This window comes from Taeniopygia guttata, chromosome 5 (assembly GCF_048771995.1).
Source record: "Taeniopygia guttata chromosome 5, bTaeGut7.mat, whole genome shotgun sequence".
In the NCBI taxonomy this organism is placed as follows: domain Eukaryota; kingdom Metazoa; phylum Chordata; class Aves; order Passeriformes; family Estrildidae; genus Taeniopygia; species Taeniopygia guttata.
Genome location: NC_133030.1, coordinates 21,013,975 through 21,035,964, shown reverse-complemented (window position 1 = coordinate 21,035,964; position 21,990 = coordinate 21,013,975).

Sequence of the window (21,990 nt, the reverse complement as noted above, 5' to 3'; positions counted from 1 at the left end):
ACACAATCAGTCCCACAAAGCAGATGACATCTGGAAAGCTCTGAGTAGATAAATTCTAATCTTTGCAGCATTAAGTCACAATGTGTTGTTTCTCCCACCCTCAGCAGGGGGGGAAGTCTGCCCTACAAATCAAAATTCTTACAGGCTTAATCCTTAATACCACAAGGCAGTCTCCATCACGTGAGTCTTTGGTCCAAGGAATATGCAGTACTGCAGATAAAGACAGAGAGATCCTATTAAAAGTTAAATCCCCTACTGTTCCCTGCTGTGCTGTGGGTAGAGGACATGCAAAGTGGCAGTACTGCAAGTGGACAAGGCTGAGACAGAATGTGTGGTCTTGAGGGTTCATTTAAGATAGGGTTAACAAGCAGCATTTTGGACTCAGAAGCTCATTTGTTCTCTTTTTTCCCTTAAAAGCTGTGAGTGTAACACATCAATCCATGATTCTCCCCCCTGGAGAACCTGACTGTAAGAGGTCCTGGAAAGTAGAGTCAGAAGGCTCAGGTCACATCACTACAACCTACCCATTTCGCTGGAAATATGTCCAGCACTGGAAAAGGTTGGAGAAGGCTGGTGTTGACCAGTTAGTTTAGGTTTGGTTTAGGAAAAAACAAGCAAGCTTGTATATAAATGCTACTGCTAGATCTCTACCACTCCTGCTGGTGCTTCTAACTTTGAATGGAGCACACCTTTCTCCTCAACAATACCCACACATTCCTGTAAGGAAGGGCACACTGCAGGACCTAGGCAAAGAACATGCAGCTGGTGGGTGTGACAGATGGGAGACAGCAAGGTAACAGTGAGATAATTAGGATTAGAACCATAAACAGCAGCGGTGGCAGACACTATGAGAGACACTTGAATTAAAATTGGATGTTTGCTTATGAAGAGTTCATTGCTTCCTGCCTGTTTTTACCAAAAAAACCAAGTTGCTTTGACATCACAGTTAGTTGCTATGGAAATGCTGATGCTACCAAAGATAGGACTGCGCTGGAGGGCTATAAAAAGTCCTGGAGACCCAGCTGAGTCTGTACATATTTAGGAAAAGCCAGCACAGCATTTATTTTTGGCAGTGGCACAACAGCCCATTCATGTGACAGAATGTGACACCAGAAGTGGATAAGGGAACATCACAATACAACAGAGTGCCATGATGCTGAGGAGGGGAGCGAGGGGTCAGAGTTAGGACTGCGGGGAAAGTAGAGTACTTAAACCAGTACCACCCTGGCAGTAAACCCAAAAAACACAAAGTAAATTTTAGAAAGAGGAACTGCTAGAAATGGAACTTCTCTGTTCCCACAAAGTTGTCATAGACTTTAACAACCTTGTGAGAGATGTCTCCTAGATAATTTTAAATCTCAGTAAACAGAGAATCATAGAATCATAGAATCATGTAGGTTGGAAAAGACTCTTAAGATCATCAAGTTCAAAGCTAATGCTGCCAAATCCACCACTAAACCATGTCCCTAAGTGCCACAAGTACATGTCTTTTAAATACCACCAGGAATGGTGACACCACAACTTCCCTTGGCATCCTGTTCCAATGCTTGATAACACTTCCAGTGAAGTATTTTTTCCTAATATCCAATCTAAACCAGCCCTGGTGCAGCTTGAGGCTGGTTTACATTGTGTTATCTCTTGTTACCAGGGGGAAGAGACTGGCCCCTACCCAGATACACCCTCCTTTCAGGCAGTTGTAGAGAGTGATGAACTCCCCACCAGCCTCCTTTTCTCCAGGCTAAAGAACTTCAGCTCCTTCAGCTGCTCCTCGTAAGATTTGACTTTTCTAACAAATACTATAGTTGTGGTTTACAGCTGGAATGACAGCAGGTCATCATCATCATGATCATCATGAATACTTTTAGATCTGGTAAAAAAAAAAAATCCTTTTCAACCCTTCTTTTTCTAACTCAACTTTCTTTAAAAAAAGCAATAGCAGAGCTTTTCTGCCTCTCAGCAGTTGAAAAATGAGGAATGATAACCTGAGCAAAATTTATCAGTCATTGTTGCCATCTCTCTGAAGGAGATGGATACAGAAGTGTTGTCCCTATGAGAGAAGGACTTCACCACAAACCAGCTGCTCACCAAGTTTATTAGGACACTGAGTCACATCACAGGCAGAATGGATAGGTCCACTAGAGACATTTCTGTGCCCAGAAGTCTGCACCCTGTCTGCCACACTGCTGAGGTCTGTCTGTGGATGACAGCTGGAAGCAGGCAGGAAGTCTCTGGTGCACTGCTCTGGCAGGGCAGGTGGGCTGTACAGTGAGTCAGCTTAGGCTTCACTTGAAGCTCTTGGAATCTGTGTCATGATTGTGGCTTTCAGGGTAAAATATTTTTCAGAGGAGCTTTGACTCCTGGGCAAATGCACCTTTACCCACATGAGGCTTCATCTGGGGTCCTACCTGTATTCCTGTTCCAGAAACTGAATGGAAGATTTGCCTCCACAAAGCCTAATGCCAGCAGCATTTTCATCCTCCATTTAATACCCCCAGGCTATTGATATCATCCAGTAGTAATGAGTGCCCCTTCCCCTCCCAGCACAGCTCTAACACTTCAGCAGCCACAGAGCCTTTACTCACGTTCTGCATCCCGTCCAAAAATCAGGACAGCACTTTCTGCAGACACCAGTTTGTTCAGCACTGAATGCAAAGGGGCATAAAAACAGAAAACGCTACTTGGGCTTTCAAGCACTGTCCCCAGTGTCACAGGCAAACCCATCACACCCATCCATCCTTTCAGGCTTCATTTAAACTAAGCAAAACCAGGGAGAAATGCTACGCTCACAAGGGATGTTTCTGTAGTCCCTAAAACCACATTGTCTGTGATATGACTGAGCAGTTATGATAGAGATGCTGCAGAAAGGCTCCTCTTGTCTTCCCTCTGCTTTGTTTGATGCCACAGCAATTTAGCAAGGGCAGAAATTACCCTCCACCCCTGCAAGCTCAAGAGAGACATGTAGCACTTGCATAGAAATGGAGAGTCTGAGGGGGGAAAAGGCAAGAAGAAAACAAACTAGATCAAAACTGAGTTTCTTCATTTAATAAATTGTTGTATCAGTCTAAGATGAAAACTTGTAGGAACAGAAGTCAGAGAACACAAATTGCTCCAGTGCATGTCTTTGCTGGAAATGTTTTAAGACATGTGCTCTCACTTCTCAGGGAAAGACAAATAATGCCTTTGTTGTAAACTCTGGAAAGAAAAGCAAAGGCTTTTATTCTAAAGCTGCCCAGCAGCTGAGACATCCATGAAGCAGTTAAAAACCTTCTAACGTCTTGCTTAAATTTAGACATACTCCTATATATCCCAAATAAATGTTAGATTTTGTGCCAACACGTGTCATTATTTTTTCTTTTCTCAACTAATGCATACATAGATGCAGGATTTACAAACAGGAATTGTCTCTCCTTCTCCATTCCTGATTACCTGGCTGAACAGACACAGCCTTTCTGATTTATTCATGTAAGAGAGGATCTTCACTCCTCGAACATCTCAGTAACCTTTTCTTGTGCGTACTCATCACAGCCTGAATTAATCCTTCTCGGAAGGGAGAGTGGAGTGTGGGGGCTGCGCCTTCACAGAACTGTGTATATTTCTTTGCTTCCTGCATCCTTAGAAATAACTGCCCAGGGATCAAGAATCACTCTCCTCACCTTATACTAAGGATTGGAATGTTTCCATCTGAAGAAAAAAAGTGAGTCACACCACTTCCTACAGAGGCAGGTAAAGATTCCTGGTTGGGCAAAAGGCAAACACTGCTGGCAATCATTAGCCACAGATGTGCTGTCATAATGATTTGGGTGGCATAGACAGACCTCACTTTATTGTTTCTGTTTCAGAATTGCAGTAAATAATTCAAAATGAAAAATGGGAGGGTCCTGATTTAAGCAGGAACCTGTATCACTGAAGCAGAGAGCAAAATAGGTCTGAAATGAAGCTGTGAGTTTCTGTGGTTTTTTTCTCCTCCACCTTCTCTCCATTCCCTGTGCTGTTGACCTATGAATTACAGAATCACAGAATATGCAGAGTTGCAAGGGACCCACAAGGATCACCAAGTCCAGCTCCCATCCCTGCACAGCACCATCCCCAGGAGTCACACCATGTGCCCAAGAGCATTGTCCAAACACATCTTGAGATCTGTCAGGTTTGGTGCTGTGACCGCTTCCCTGGGGATCCTGTTTCAGTGCCCGAACACCCACTGGTGTTTGGTGAAGACCAAAAGGTGAAGAACCTTTTTATAATATCTAAACCAAACCTCCCCTGACACTTCAGGGCATTCCCTTTGGTCCTGTCACTGGTCACCACATGAAGCCACACAGTACAAGTCCATTTATTGCTTGGTGCATTTGCTGTCAAGCCTGCTTGCCTTTTAGGTGATGCACAAGCCAGGTAAGCAATTTCTAAAGTATGCTTGTTTAAACAGGAGCAGTAGGAACTGTCAGCTCAAGGGCAGCTCAGCCAAGTGTGCTCTTCTACCCCTGATCTGGCCAGCCATAGTCTCTTCACCACCAAGGCCAGGCTCAGAGGCTCCAGGGAAAGCTGCAGGACCCGCTGCCTGCTGTTAGCAGACAATTCATCTTCCTAACACAGTCCTGAGCAACTCCACCCATCCTGGCAGAACCAAACCACACGCTCATGTTTGCTAAATCCACACAAAGAAATCCCTGAAACACCCAGCAAAGACAACATGGGCTCCCCTTTGAGGGAGAACTCCCTGCAGAACCACCACACAGAGGACTGCTCTCTCCTGCAGTGGCAGCCCTCTCATGTCCCCACTGCTGGGCACCAAGGGCAGGAGGAAGGGTGTGTTGGAGATACAACCAGATGCTGTTTCCAGCAGAGGAAGGGCTTGCAACTCCACCCATGCATCTCTTGTGCCAGAGTTTTTCCTGTAACAAAGCACTAAACAAGATGCTTCTTGTGTCCAGTGTGGATTCCTACCCCCCAAATCTCTCTCAACTCCCCCTTGCAGTTGCTCCTACCCTTAGACAGGGAAGTGATCCACATCTGGTGCTGCTAATTAAAAGGAGATACAAGCTTTGGCCAAAAAGAGGCAGACCTTTTTGTGTCAGAGGCATATAAGGATACACAGAGCAGGCAGAGAAGACACTGTTCAGCAGGTTTATGGCTCACTGATCTGAGATAGGCCTAAAGGATCCTAATTTACAGACGCACAATAATTTTCTTCCATGAATCTTCACAGAAATCCAAACACACACATACACACCCCACTTACATGATCAAGTCTTTATCTTTTAGTATTTACTGGTACCTCAAAATTAGGTTCTCTTATATCATACAGAACCTTCCTGTTTTTTTCCGAACAATGCAAATGTGCAATGGCCATGTTGCTATTGCTTCTGCAATTCTTTTTATGAAAAAATCTGTGCAAGCTTTACCAGCAGTAGTGAAGTGTGCCTTACACCCTGGCTCCCCTGAGAACCAGAAAGCACATTAACTTCATTCTGTTAACTTCCACTCTGCTGTTCACAAGGCATAAAGATATAACCAAAAATAATTCAGCTGTGCAAGAGTCACAAGTTCAAGGACCCTTAATTCAGCTCCTTGGATGAGAAGCATTCTTTTTCTGCAGCTTGCTCTGTTACACCATAACAACATAAAGCTTTAGAAAGGTAAAGTCCTAGACAGGAAATCTGACATCATGCAACTGCTCAGCAGGCCAGTGTGCCAAGCAGAGCACATAAAAATGCAGAGAATTTCACCACAGAGAGTCAAGTGAGTCCTGCCAGGCTCTTTTAAAGTCATTAGCACTGTAATTCATGGAGCACAGACCCCAACACTGTGATGTTGAAATGTCACAAGCGGTGTTTGCTTAACAGACAAGACAGAGCTCAGATGAACCTTTAACTAAAAGTAGAAATTACATACAAAATAAACTAACAAATACTTCCACCAATTTTGTACTTAAGACTTGAAATGTGTTCTGTACCTCCCCAGTCTTCCCTTGCCAGCAGCCAGGTTTTTCCAGATTTTCAATCCCATGCTGTCCTGTCAGCATGCAAAACTTCCCCCCTCAAATCAGGTTCCCCACCCACCCCTTAAGTGTATAACACAATACTTGAGGTTCTTGGGACAAGCACTTGCCATTGTGCTCATGTGTCATTGGTTTTTGTCATTGTGCCAGGTCATATGAAAACAAAGCAATTTTAAGTACAGTGGGTGCAATTGTTACAAAAATAGTTGAATGGGCTATTATAGGCACAGTGCTTTCTTTCAAAATACATGTGTTCTTGAGATATATTGTAGCATGTTTCTAAATTTGAGGTGATTTTCCCAGTCTGAATACGTGGGAATATGTTGCGTGGGTTTTAAAGAAAATAAACTGATAATGCTTTGCAGCCTACCTCCTCATGTCTCATAGACAACAGATTAAAACTACTGTTCTATATCAAACCATACCACTTTTTAGAACCCATTTGAAATTTCCTTTCTTACTTAAAAACCTGTAAAGATAGCAACCTGTAAAAGACAAAACACCGTTAGCCTTCAGGTTGCTCGAAAATCATGGTAAGTATGGCACTTTCTGGAATTTCAGTTGACCTCACTAATCTGCTGTTATGTCACTTTTTTTAGATAAATCCATACTAGCAACAGATTCTTCAGCTTTGGAACTAACAAGGAAATAATTCAGTGAATAATTTCCAACCTCTGAATCTGATCTCAATTTCCTTGTCCTGGGTATGCACTCACATTGTGTAGAGTTCATTTTTTCATCTTTTTTTATGACTCTGAGCAACATGCAAGGGGCCACATGAGCAAGCTGATATTCATATGTCTGTTGACAGTATATGTCATTTCCAGTATTGGATGTGACTGCCAGGGATAGGCTGGGCACATCTGTTGTCTCAGGAAGACAGGCTCTTACACACCCACTCCTGGCTGATATCTGTCTCAACATCTCCTACATCTCCTCCATCAGTCAAGTGTCATCCACCCCAGTCCCATGCCATCCCATGGTCTCTCACAAGATACAGCCATAGGCTGGTCCTCATAAAATTCTATCTTTCTCCCTGAAATTGAAAATTGTTCACTGAGCAATCTCAATCCTTTCTTCTAACCATCCCTGCTCTTCTAGGCTGGTCCATGCTTGACGTTTTTCTAGCATTTGTGTTTTGCTTTCATTGATCCATGGACAAAACAGAACTTCTCTGCCTCTTTCTTTTGGACATAGGAATTGCTCTTCTGCTGTTTAGTCCAGTAATTCCTCATCACATGACCAGAGCAATCAGAAGTATCACAGGATATTTTGGCTGCCAGTTTAATGTTGTGCTCTATCCCAACAATTAGGCACAGGAACAATCTCTGAACATAAATGGGGAAAGCCGGGTCAGTGCCCCTTGGCCTTCCTTGAGGGTTTATGCACCTGCCTCTCAGTGAGACCTCATTTTTACAGCAGAAAAATGAAAGATTAAGGGGTGAAGCTTTGTCTCCTTCCTTAACCTGTAGCAAGCCTGCAGCCTTTTTTCTCTACCCGATTCACAGTGGAGACCCATATGGCCAGAGGAACAGAGATACAGTGGCCTTATCATGGGTGTGAAATGTCTGATGCAGACAACATGATTGTGCATTGACAGATGGAGCGTGTACTGTCACACATAATTAGGTGACTTACATCACCACACTAGAAGACTTACATCTTAATTTTCTAAACTTTTCCCTTTCTCAGGGCATGCTCTGCCAGTTCAGGCACAGTTCTTCCAAATAGAAGTTCATTGCAGCTTTCTTTGTAACCTTTCCATTTTGACATACACCTCACACAGACCATGATATTGCCAGTAATGCCATGTTTGCGACTCTTAACTGCAAAATCCTTTTCCAGTTTGATGCACTGTGTTACAATCCAAAGAACATCTTTCATGACATAGGAATCTCTTTCCTTGCTCTCTATGCACAGTTTTCCTGCGTTTTGTAAATGTTTTAACAGTGACCTGGGTCTGTTACAAGTCCTAAATATTTCTTGCATCATCTGCACTGATTGCCACACCACTGATACTGTTTTCTGCTTCTCATATTTCTGCCCTCCATCAAGTCTCATTCTGTTAACTTTTTCCTAATACAGACAGCTATGAGCACCAAGTGATCTTTTCAGCACCTTTATCTTTAGGAAACACAGAGCATCCAGCATCTATTCAGTCAGTAAACTTTTTAATATCCCTTAATGATAGAAATAACCTCTTATTCCTGAACAACTCACTGTATTGTTTTCCCTTTGCTGTCACCTTGAGTCCTTTCACAGTAAATGACTTTCTTTTCTTTTGGCAAGAATACTTTAGCACTTCCAGACTTTTCACAAAATGTCCTGCCTTGCTCCCACACTCCATCACACAGTGTGACAGCCTCATGTCACACATCTGGGTCTGCACTGTTGAGCAGTCTTTCCTGCTCCTCCAGATCATCGTCCCAGAAACATTTAATTTCCATTTTCTACAACCACACATCATTTGTGTGTCCCATGATTCTCAAGGCTGCTCAGACTCAAGAGCACCTTTCAATATTATTCTCTTTCCAGGTCTCTCACATTTTGTGTTGCTGTTTTCTTGATGAGCAAGACAGTTTTCATGATAAATCCTTCATGACAAATGAAAACAATGAATAGAATAAGATTTTTTTAATCTGCTCTTTCCTCAATATAGGCTGTCACCATACTCTGTCCCTGTGCTCTTTTGTTTGACATTTAGCAGCCTAGCGTGCTGAGAGACAGATTTGAAGCCTACCCATATGCCACAGCTGGATCTCTGCAGAACTTGTCATCAAACATGTGCATCTCATTAAATTCCAGGTTTCAGTGCAAACACACTGTTTCACTGGATTATCTGAAACCTGCTCACTTTCAGAAGCTTTTGGCTTGTTTGGAGTGGTAACTTCAGGTGGAAGTAATGAAAATTTTGAAAGTTTTGCTTGGATTCACCCCAATTTCACCCTAAAAGCTCAATTCTAAACTGAATCTTAAAGGATTTAAGATAAAACACAGTCATCTGGATTCAAGTGGCATTAGAGATTTCCAATAATGGAATAATGCTTGAAGCTTCATAATGTATATGTCACTGTAATTCTGCTCTCCTCATGGAGCTGCAGATTGCTTTATAACCAAATATAAACATATACATTTTCCAGCAGTACTTGATAATGAAATTCTGAACTGATAGTTCACACTTGACAAAACTGTTATTATCAAATGACTGCAATTCTACCTTTTCAGATTGACTGTTAGGACTGGCCCTTACAATGTTGTGCTCAGCCAGTTCATCTTGTTGATATAAATCTGATTTCACTTAGCGACACATCCATTGACTATGCACCCCTTATATGCAAGAGAGAAGAAAACAAATCTTTCAGCTTTTAGACTTTTCCCTACCTTTGTTGTCTCAAACAGGTTTGTGTGTCAGTGTGTTCCATGAATAAAACCTTCACCCAGTGCCAAATTGTCCCTGTTTAAAGTCAATATCTACATGCTCATAGCTAAGGGCTCCAGGAAGAAGAGCTGCCATTCTGAACACAGTTTGCAACATCAAAATATTTCTGCATGGTTGAAAATTTTCACTGCTCCAGGATTTGCACTGTAACACAAGTGTGGATCTGTCAAACCAGCTCTGCCTCTCCTTAAGCATATTAGCATCCAAACACAAGAAGTATAAGCCAGTGTCAACAAAGCTCAGAGCTGAAGAACTAGCCTTCCTCCCCTCACTCCTGGCCTGCACCCATGCTACTGCTGGCTGTGCTCTGTTCACACAGAATTCTGCGTCCTCAAGAGGGGCAGCAGGGGTGCTAACTTACACAAAACTCAACTGCTGGGGGGCCAGAGGGGTTTTGTGGCAACAGGGGTTTTTTTTGGGCTCAGCCTATGTTTCCATTGCCTGTGAATTTCACTCTCCATGTCATTCCATTTCACTCTTCAATACGAATGACACCAAGTTAAACAATAATGAGGGCAATCTTTTAATCATGCTGAACCTGATGAACTGTAGGGTTACTAGAGATCTCATGCCACCCTTAGCAATGGAGAGGATTGTCCCTGGGCTATGATCAGTTCCCCCTAGATGTTGGCTTCTGTTTCCTACTGCCTCTCCTGCTCTGGTATCTTCATTTCCCCATTTACAAATCCATGTGTACCACTGAGGGTCCAAAGAACACCAGTGCCAGGGCATGAGTAAATCTGTGTGTAGGAGGAAGGGGGGCGGAGCACTTCCAATTTCCAAAGTGCTTCTAGATCAGTCTGTGGCAAATAAGAGCTACATTTAACACTGCTTATATATACATATGCTATGTATGTGGTAATCCTGGATGCACAGATAGACTGGGGAATGAGAGGCTGCAGAGCAGTGCCACAGGAAAGGGCCCTGGGGCTCCTGGTCCGTGGGAAGCTGGGTCTCAGTCTGCAGGGCCCTGGCAGCCAGGAGGGCCAACCTGTCCTGGGGGCATCAGGCACAGCTGGGCAAGGGAGGGGATTGTCCCCTCTGCTCTGCACTGGGGCAGCCTCACCTCCAGTGCTGGGGGCAGTTTTGGGTGCCACAATATAAAAATGAGCTGAAGCTATTAGAGATTGTCCAAAGGAGGGGCATGAGGATGGTGAAGGTCTCAAGGGGAAGCTGGGTGAGGAGCAGCTGAGGTCACTTGGTCTGCTCAGCATGGAGGAGACTGAGGGGAGACCTCACTGCAGTGACAGGACTCGAGGAAATGGCCTGAAGTCACATCAGGGAGATTTAGGCTGGATTAGAAAAAGGTTCTTCACCCAGAGGGTGCTTGGGTACTGGAACAGGCTCCCCAGGGAAGTGGCCACAGCACCAGCCTGACAGAGTTCAATAAGTGTTTGGACAATGCTCTCAAGGCCCTTGATGGAATTCTTTGTGTGTCCTGTGTAGGGCCAGGAGTTGGACTTGATGATCATTGGAGTCCCTTCCAACGTGATATAGTCTGTGATTCCGTGATGTATCTGCACATACATGAATGCAAGGTCCGTATCCTCTCATTTACGTAGCTACTCTCATCTTTAGACTATCTCACAGTAATAAAAACATCCTTCTGAGTTAGGATAAAGGGGCATCTTCCCTTTCTAATATGCTGCAGAACATAGAGGTGTGAACTTTATCTACAAGAATAAGTCTCTCCAGCCTAATTTGTAAGTATTGAATGAAACTGAATATTTAAAACCACTGTAGAAATTTTACAGAGGCAAATTTATGAACTCAGGTGAGCAAAATTAATGAATTATTCCTGGGGCAGCCTACTATACCATTCTTAGGTTTCTGATACCCCTGCAGCTAGCAGAGCCTTGCAGCACAGTTGGCAGAATGGGAGAAGCTGCCAGGTGCTGCAGGTCATGGACTCATGTCTCAGTTCAAAGTCCCCTTTACCCATAACTAAAGCTGAAATGTGAACAAGGGGCAGATATACACTCCCTTGCCTGCATTTCAGGCAATGGACAGTCCCTTCCAGCAGCTACACATTCAGAGTTAGTGCTCTCTGAAAGCAGTGTGGGCAAACATGGGTCAGGACCTTGAGTGGGATATCCATGATGATTAGACTCTGGAGCTATGCTAGAAGCAAGGTGTTCTGGACACCAGATTGTACTCTGATCCATGAGGACCCCTCATGGCTATCCTTCAGGGCGGGGGATTTTCACCAGGCAGCATTATGAACCTCTCTGGCCCCAGAAAACTAAACAGCTGGACTTCTGCACTGACCAGCTCTGTAGCTTAAGTTATTTTGCACCCCACTGCCATGGTTTCCTTACCTCTAAACTGGCATGTGCTGCCAAGCAGACAAATATACCGATACACCCGTCATTCACAGCTCAATGCAAAAAATCAGTAGCATTCTGGTTGTTGTGTCCACATGAAGACATTAACAAAAGCAACAGAGCAGCAGCCCCACCTTTCTTCTCTCCTAACTGTGCTCAGTAATAAAATTTACAGCCTTAGTATTTGGAAATGCCCCAAATACCTTTTCCTTGGATACCACGTGCAAACTGAATTGGTCTTAGTTTAAGAATGTTGTTAGAGAAATTTAACAGCTCTGCAGAAACAAGTGCAAATCACCTGGTCCTCTACCTTCTTTCCCCAGTCATTGGGACAGTCATAAACGTGCAATGAAGAACCAAATCTGCTGTAGTCCCTCTGGATGGAATTCAAATTTTGGAGACAACATTTCAAAAATGTAAAGGCTTCATTAACCAAGGAAGACTCAACGAGCAGGGATGAGCAACAATGAGATCCCCATAGCTAATGATAAGGTTTGTGTTGCTGGTGGAGATCATTGGTATAAAATGGAGTCCAAAGTACACATTCGTTTTTGCACAGCCTGCACTTGAAAGCAATAAGGGATCAAACTATGTCAAACTGCTTTTTCACCTTGGCTTCCCACTTGTCTGCTAGAAATTCTCTGTGGCCAACAAGAGCTATGATTTGGGCTGTCCCCTGGTTACTGAGAAACTTTTTTTGAAAGCCTTTTGGGCTAGGGAAAATGAGTCTGTGATGCTTCTGTCTTCCTGTTAATGATGAGAAGCTACAGAGCCAATCCATGGATTCAAATTCTAAGATTTTCAAGGCAAGGTTTTAAGGCTTGAGTGGAAATCTGAGCATGCCTTAAACTGCCATGGAAACCCAACAACTTGTCAGCTCAGGAAGGATCACTGCTACCGTGTGGAGGCTGAGCTGGTGCCTGATGACATTTATGCTGCCTGTCCATGGGTAGCTCACTTTCCAGAGACCCAGTTCTCTACAGATCCTTGAAGGTACAGGGATGGGCTCAGTTTCAATAAGTGCTGAGGTATGCACACACTTCCCAGCTCACCCCAAGGGTTACTGAACTTACTGAGGTTTGGCACAAACCATGGCATTCCCACAGGTAAGGGGAATTTACATTATCAACTTCACCTTATCAACTTCTTAATGAGGAACACCTCTTTGCAAAGGGAGTTATAAGATTAATATTTTGTGTCTGAGGGCCCTGAAAAAGGGAGTGAGTCACACATCCTTTTTCCATCATGCTTTGCAAGATGATGCAATATGACTTCAAGCGTCACAAGAAATACTCTTCTTTCTCCTCTTAAAAAAAATGGTTTTTTTCTTTCATAAAGAAGACTGAAGCTTTGAGTCATGGCAAGTTGAGCTCCTTGTGAAAATCAGAAGGCCAGCATGGCTGATTTTTAAAAGATAAAACTAAACCCAGTGTTAAATAGAGAAGTTTATTGCTAGTCCTAAAATTAAAATCATGTTAGTCAATGCTTTGTTTTTGTCAATGAATAGATTATTTCCCTACAATGGTTTTCCAGACTGATTGTGCAATTGAAAATAAAATGATGCAGAGAAAAGTCAATAACTCTTCTACGAAGTTCTGGTATTATCACCACCCTGTGTCAGTCAGCAGCTCTTTGGTTTCACAGTTCAGTTAAAACTGGGATCCTATTGGCAGAGCTTGTGTTGTCTAGGAGTGTTCTAGGAACAGGGCTATGTGATTACATTTCTGATACTGTGCAAGGGGGGAAGAAGGCTGGTTTATGCCTCTGGGCCAAATTCAGTTCAGTAATTTTCCCTGCAGACACAGCAGATATCCCTCATGCCAAGTGAGACCACACATGCTGGTACTTGGGAAGATTTTGAACTTGTGCACACCTCTGAAATAAACTCCAAAAGACTACATTGCAATAAAGATGTCATAAAAAATCCTAAGTAGAGTTTAGAATTGCTGATGTTCAGAGATTCTTATAAGAATAATGCTTTTCCAGTTTAAATATTGAAATAAAAACTCAGACTTGTCACCAACACAGGGCCAAGTGGTAAGGAGGTGACTTTGTTACATGAAAAGCACAGTGCAGGCTGCTGTGTGTACCCACAGTCATACTGCAAAATAGGGAGTTCCAGGTGCAGCATATCCTAGATGTGAAAATAGACAAAAACATCCTACCTACTCCTTTCAAGGGAGTGAGGGGTCATTGCTTAGGTCAGAGGTTGTGGATAAGTGTACAGTCTGCACAAAGTAAGGATAGATAATAATGTGTACACTGGCATGATGGACTTCAGCAACTTGCAAATTTTTATACTGAGATCTTTATGCAGTACCATTCCTGTTTCTTGTCAGGAAATAGCTCATGTCAAAATCCAAAAGTATTATGATCAACACCCTATCTATAATTTTGCAAGTAAAATGTTGTTTCATTTGCCTTTGAAGTGTTAATTATTTTATCACCTAAGAAAATATGATTCTAGGGAAAACAAACTGCTGATCTGATCCAGAATTTGCTCTGCTATCCCCTCTTTGTGGAGACAGGTACCTAGGCAATTCTGTTCTTCAGCCAAAAGTTAAAAGATCCAACTGAAGACTTCCAGCAAGAAGCTTTGTGTCCTCTGTTAAATGGAAAGGGTGGAGCTAGGCAACAACAGTGATCCTTTCTGATTTAAGTTTGTAACTGTGCCTTTCTGCAGTAGCCCCACGGGAACAATCACACAGATCTCTGAAAGCAGCAGAGCTTATAAAAGAAGTAGTGGGAAGGCAGGATGATCCTCACGGCAGAGCTGACAGTGGTGGCGGCTGTTGCTTAGGAATGCACAGAAGCAGCAGAATTACAGCGTCTGGGAGCGCTTTCAAGAAAGCAATGGCTGAGGCTCTGCCACAGAGACTTAAAAAGCTGAATCCTTAGGGAAGAGGAAAGCAAACTGCTAGCATACACTAAATAAGCCCTTTTATAAGTGGTTTTGGTTTTGAGGGTTTTTTTTGGTTTGGTTTTTTTTTGGTTTTTTTTTGGGGGGGGGGGTTTTGGGTATATTTTTATTTTGGTTTTTGTTTCGTTTTTTTGTTGTTTTTTTTGTTTGTTTTTTGTTTTTTTGCTTTTTTGGGGTTTTTTGAGTGGTTTGGGGTTTTTGGGGTTTTTTGGGGGTTTTCTTTGTTTGTTTGTTTGTTTGGGGTTTTGGGGGGGGCGGGGCTTGTAATTTAAAAAGTAAATCGCCTGAGTTTTGAAGCAGGTGGTGTTCGTGCCTGGGCAGTGCAATCAGGGAGCTGCTCCGGCAGCTCAGCCCGAGCACTACAGTGCGGCAACAACAGAGGAGTTGAGGAGAACGTAGCGGGGAGGAGGCACAGCCTGACTGCACAGAGATTAACTCCTTCCCTCCACTTCCAATCTCTCTGCAAAATTCTGCCGGAGGGGGAAGAGAAAACTCCATTTATGCCGCTTCCCCTCCTGTAATTGGCCAGAAGCACACTATGCTGTGACTGATGTGGGACCTTCTGCGGAGGGTCCGGTCCTCACCTCCTGCCATCCTGCGATGGAACCGGGCACTTGCGGCGGAGATGACCATAAGCGCTCGGAAACACCAGCCGGGTTTTCCTTTCAGCTCTCATCAGATGCTGCTCGGTCCCCTTAATTCTTTGGGTTAGTTCCCGTTTTCATTATCTCTGCCTTTGTCTTGCTGATGGTGGCTGCATCTCGGTCCAGCTGAACCCGGGCTGTGCAGAACATGATGGCATCCCAGCCACAAAGGTTTTGAAGTTGTTTCTTTCAAAAGCGGACAGGAAAGTATCTCTCATTCTAAGGAAAAAGCTCGGGAGGTGAAAAGCGGATCAGGTGATTTTGCCGTTTAACTCTTTTCTGGGTGGACGAAGAAATATCAGTGTAAATTAAACACCAGCGTTCACACACGCATCCCCACCCCATGCCCACGCTTGTTTGCCCTTCCTAAGCACTTTGTTCCAAAGGTTTTTGTTTAGCCGGGATGCTCAGGGAATGTCAGCATTTCATACCAATAGCTGCATACTGATACAGAGCAGAAACAAAGGAACTGCCTCTTGTTCGTTTACTACAGTCTTCACGGATTAAAACAAAAACCCAAACCAACAGCCATCCAAGACACCAAGAACAGGAACAAACCCTTAGCTAACTAGTAATTTCCACAGCTCTGAATCCTTGGTCTCACTTTCTCCTGTCATTCTGTTTTGAAAGAGCAAGTTTGCAAGAACAAAGCACTGCAGAGAAGCAGATAAGATGCACATACAGTGCTTTCTACTTGGCAATCAAAACACAAGTTTTCTCCAGGCTGCACTGGAATAACAGTAATGTACAGAAATTAGTCAACCCATGACACCAAAAGCAACTTGGACATGCTAAAACAACTTCCTAGAGAACAAAGTAAAAAGAAAGTAAAAATTACACATTTTGCTTAACAGCTGCAGCAATTACATCAAACCTATCAGCAAGTATGAGATTTAATAGCCAGGGCGTTGTCTCTTTCAATAAGCAGTATGAATATGTATCAATTGGCATGCTTAGGATAGAATTCCTTGAGTTGGGGCAGCAGGGGTCTAAAACAGAGGAAGGTCAGCACTTGAGCCTTCTCCAGTTGCTTCAGTTTATCTCCAGTGTAGCAATTCCTTATGCTGTATAGGTCAGATTTAGATTCCTGTGGGACCCAGGGTTTATGCAGGCCTGTAGATTACGCATTCCTGCCAGTGATTTGGTGGGATTGTCACTGCTGTGTTCCCCACAGAATGCTTCTGCATCATACCATTGAGTATAATCTGACTGCACAGGCACCATTAAATGATGGTATGAACCTTGACTACTGCACATTCAGCTTCAGCTTTCAACGTGTGCATGTGTGCAGGTGTGGGCTGATTCCTGAAATAAATAGAAAGTGAGAAAGTGCAAATATTTAATCACCATTTCTTGCCAATCCTGCCCCTCTGTAAGAGCAGTGATGCAGAACTAGGACCTCACATTTTCACTTTTTCCATATGAAAATCACAGGTCTCAGTGTTATATATGAGAAAGCTAAGAAGGCTAGAGGAAAACAGTAGGAGACTGAAAACCCTATGAGAAAGTGAGACCTTTTCTATCCTGTCTCTGTAATCTAGCTGAAGCATCTGCTATCCAAGTTGACATCAGCAGTCCGGCTAAAGAGAAATGCCTCCTGTCTCATTACAGCTCCTGATGTGTTGCATCAAATGCTGTCAGTTCAAATGAAGCACTGCTGTTTTCTCCCTGTGTCCTGCCTGCTGCCTGACTTGTTGCACTTCTGTGTGCAAGCTGCAGTGTATGTACCCTGGCAGAGGCAGGTGACTGCCCTGCTCCCTCGATAGCTTGAGGAAGCAGCATGGCCAAGTCGGCAAATCACCATAGTAAGGATCAGACTTACCCAGCTCTGCACATCTCTGAAACTGGTCCTTTCCCTCCCTGTTTAACTCCAACTTTTAGTTTAGACAGAAAGATTGCCGTCTAGCAGCCATTCAGAACAGGAGCCTTGTACTTGTGCAGGCCCTAGAAAACAGATTTCCAGACTCAGCTAAGTACATGGTCTCAAATTAAATGGAGCAGCACTGAAAATAAGTGGAGTGCACCCGGCTTCTGCTGTACTGTATATTTAAGAGTATAAAACATCCATATCCAGATGCTCCTACTTTCTCCAAAGACCAGTTTTCTACTGATGTGAAGTGTCAACAGGGACCATTCAAAAAGTACAAATAGATACAATAGAGAAGCAAGGATTTTTGGAGGAGATAAAAATATCTCAAACTGTGAAGATGTAAAATTATATTATTTTGAAAACTGGAATATACAAAACCCATACATAATTTTTTTGGACCCTGTCTTGTCCTCCCAATTCTTAGATTAAATATCTTTTTGGATCTGAGACCGTCATGGTTCAACACCAGCTGGCAACTCAGCCAGACAGTGCAACTCACTCAATCCTCCACAGGGGGATGGGGGAGAGAATCAGAGGGTAGAAGTGAAAAAACTTGTAGGTTTGGATAAAGACAGTTTAATAGGGAAAGCAAAAGCCATGTGTATACAAGCAAAATAAAACAAATAATTAAATAATTTCCCATGGGCAGGTGTTCAGCCTTCCCCAAGAAAGGAGGGCTCCATCATGTGTAATGGTGACTTGGGAAGGCAAACATCATCCAACCCTTCCTTGTTCTTCCCCCAGCTTTATGTGCTGAGCACAATGCCTTATGGTCTGGAATATCCCTTTGGTCAGCTGCCCTGGCTGTGTGCCTTCCCAACTCCTTGTGCACCCCCAGCCCCCTCACAGGTGGAGTGGAGAAGCAGGAAAGGCCTTGACTCTGTGTAAGAACAGCTCAACAATAACTGAAACATCCCTGAATTTTCAGAGCTGTTTCCAGAACAAATCCAAAACACAGACCCCCACTACCTATTGAGAAGAACATTAACTACCCCAACAAAATCAGCACAAAGACCAAACACTCTTCATTTCCTCTCATCTCTTAAATGACATCACTGGACTGTTGAGCAAAAGAGATTAGATCACAGCAAACACAAATTTTCCCTCATAACACACTGAAGATCAGCTTTGACATCATGCCAGACTCTTAAAGGCTACCAAATTCATGTTCTGTTTCACCTCCACAAACTAGCAGGCACTGGGATTCCAGGGCTTTTAGAAGCCGTGTGCACATGGTTTCAGACTGACTACTTTAGGGAGATAAGTGTGGGTCAGAAAAAAACTTTTGCTTTACTGTGGCTTGGAAAAACACTTTTATCTCTCCTGATTTTACAGACTATCTTCCTTTTTCAGATGCTCCAATAACATTTTAGGGCTTCATCTGTTGGACAAAATGATTTGCACAGTCCAAGCTTTCTTCCTATGCTCATCCAGATGTTGCTCTTTCAGACATCTTGCCTAATGTAGCCATTGACTCCAGGTGCCATTATGCCCCTAGGTCCATGGGGGATGGGAATGTCTTCCCTACACACATCTCATTGGAGCAATTCCTTGCCAGGGCATATTTTTTATCTGTCAAGACACACACTTCACTGCAGAGCTGTCCTTTGTTGAGCTATAAAGGAGGCTGCCTTCTCTCACTAGTACAAAATAAGTGGCTCAGAAGGAAATATCTCACAATTTATTCACAAAGCCTGCCCAAAAGAAAAACAACAGACAGAAAAAGTACAGGTTTAGGCCCCTTAAAGTATCCTGAGAATTATATACACACTCAATTTGATTAGACTGTAGTGTGAAATACTGGGAAACACTACTGGAGCCATAATGAACCCACAGGACATCCTGACAAGTTTCCAGACTAAACATGAAACCACATTCTCTTGACTGTTTAATTTGTGTTTCTTTTTTCCTTGCATTTCTTCTCTGGTTCCCAGTGCATTAATTTATCCTGTCCACAGACATGAAAATCTTCTAAATACTGTGAATACTGTGTTCCCTGCCTGCTCCCTCTCAGGCAGAGCATTGCCTTACTACTGGAGACTTCAAGAAGGTTTATAGCCAGGTAAAGTGCAACTGGCACTTGCTGGGACTTGCACATACAACCACACCCTTTCAAACCCTTTGGAAGGAGTGTCTCAGAGCAGGTTTTCCCACTGAGAGACATGATCTTCCACCTGTTGACCTCTGGAATGGGAATTAAGAAGGAATGTGTCTCAATAGACCATGCAAATGTTGGGAGAAATCCTGATACTGCTGAGAAAATCCTCTACTCCTCTTTTCTTTCAACTCTTTCCAAATTGAAGAAACACTTCTCATTGGACATGTCTATTAAATTCAAAGACACACTGCTGCATAAGAAAGGCTGATTCAATGAAGGAAGGATTCTGCAGTCTCTTTCCAGCACCTCACAGTGCTAAAATAAATACCAGACATTCACCATAGAACATCAAACAGGTAAGCACAACCCAGCTCGAATTGGTCATGCCATAGGAAAAACCTCACTTAAAGCAACATGGAGATTGAAAACTGCTGGGCTTCCAATGTCATCATGGCATGGAGTATTAAAAGAGCTAGCCCAGATCCTGAAAACCCTAAAGCATATGCAGCAGGGAGAGTCATCCAGGCTAATTTACACCTCCTACTCTGCAGTTAGTTTGAATATTTCCATGGAGTTTTCCTGCAGGCAAAGACAGAGAGAGAGAAGGTCAGAAATTTAACATACATTTAACATAATAGTGTTTACTATGAGGGCAACTAACAATGATCCCTCTGTGATCATTTAGCAGAATAAATTGATCGGAAAGAGCAGTCAAGAAGTGCTTGTTAAAGCAAAGAATCTACTGAACTTCACTCTTCCCTCCAATTTTTGCACAGTTTTGGCACTTTTATTTAGCAAGTGTTGTAGTGCCTCTCACTGAACAAGAATTAGGTGTTAGAATAAGCCCCTGCCAATAATGCTGACTAAACACTTGTGATACCAAGAAGATGGAAAAATGCAGCTGAGCGGCACCACATGCATTTTATTAATGTCTCCTTTCTTCTTCTATCCTACTCCTAACCCTAGTTTCCACTATTGAAATAAATATTACTGAATCTACCGAGTCCTCCCCCATATAGGGTCAATATCCAATTGCTTCTGTAATATGGTCTACTGCTTTGTCATTCCAGTCTTACATGTGTCATAACAATGCATTCATCATTTTCTTTGTGAGGTAATTCAATTCATCAGTCTCCTAGACAACATGACAGTAGTACATAGGTCCAAAAATTAGGCAAAAGAAACTGTATTCTAATTCCTCTGTAAGACATCTGGTAAACAAACCTGGCTCCACAACTTTGCTCTTCATGTATTTCAACTACCACTAGATATTTATCAAACCTCTGTAGCATAGCCAAGTTCTTCTTTCTTGAGTCTTTTTTTTTTTTCTCATTGTATTGTTTGAATGTAGATGCAATGCCTGGTTAGAACCAGTAACTGAGTACTGCCACTAGGTAATTTTTAGGCTTGTTCCATACACACTGAATTGACCAAGCATTTAATTTAAATCCAGATATTCCCAATCCTTTATTGAAAGTTGCTAAGTTTGGACACATTTTTCTAACCACTTCAAGTTGCTCTGTTTTCTCTTAGTTTCCTGTGGAGATCTCTCTCATTCAATGAACCCCTTCCTCTGGCAGAATAAAGTATGTTGAATCAGACATTATTTTTTAAAATGTCTGGCACTTGTCCTTGTTAGAACAGAAATCAAATAAACCCATATAGAGAGTATTCCTAATTGTGTAATAAATAGTCCTTGTTTAACCCAAAGTTGTATGTATAAGCAGAGGCTTCTACAGATCTGCAGTTGCAACACATTTTAGTTTGCCAGTAACCACACATTTGCTGGAAGTCTTCAGTGACATCTACACAAAGGCCCAAATCCTAAGAGGTTGCTTAAGCAACCAAGTGGAAATTAGGAATCCCATTACTCAGGGTTTGCAATGAACTAACTTATTCAAAGTCATGACCAGGACATGCGTTCAGCAACTCTGAAATGCAGCCATGCTCAGGAACTTCAGGCCAAACTCTATTATAAAACAGGGTGAATCCTGATGAATACAACTGCCTTGAACATCTCCTAGAGACCACTGGGGGCTTGCCACACCTGTGCAGCAATAATCAAAAGTAGATCCATCCATGTCAAGATTTGAACTGGAACTCTACCATATATGAAACCTGAAGTTAGTTGATAAATATTTATGTAGGCAAGCAGTAGTGTGTTAAAATTTTATAATATGGGCACTGAAATCAAGATAATAGGAAGAAGGTAGCAACTAAGAAGAAAATTTAGCAGAGAATTTTGAGGGGATATCTTTTCTAATATCTTACTTATTGCTGAAAGAATCACACCAGGACAGGCTGGGGGAAACCTCCTGGAAAGCAGCTCTGTGGAGAAGGACCTGGGGGTTCTGATGGAAAACAAGCTGTCCATGCCCAGCAGTGGCCATGGAGGCCAATGGGATCCATGGGTGCATTTGGAACAGTATTGCCAGCAGGTCGAGGGAAATGATCTTCCCCCTGTACTCAGCCCTGGTGAGGCACATGTGGAGTTCTGTGTCCAGTTCTGGGCTCCTCAGGACTAGAGAGACTTGGAGCTCCTGGAGCAGGTCCATTGGAGGGCAACAAAAAGGGTTAAGGGACTGGAGCATCTCACAAGGAAATGCTGAGGGACCTGTGCCTTCAGCCTCAAGAAGAGAAGACTGAGAGGAGACCTCATCAATGTCAGTAAGTATCTGAAGTGAGGGTGCCAGGAGGAGG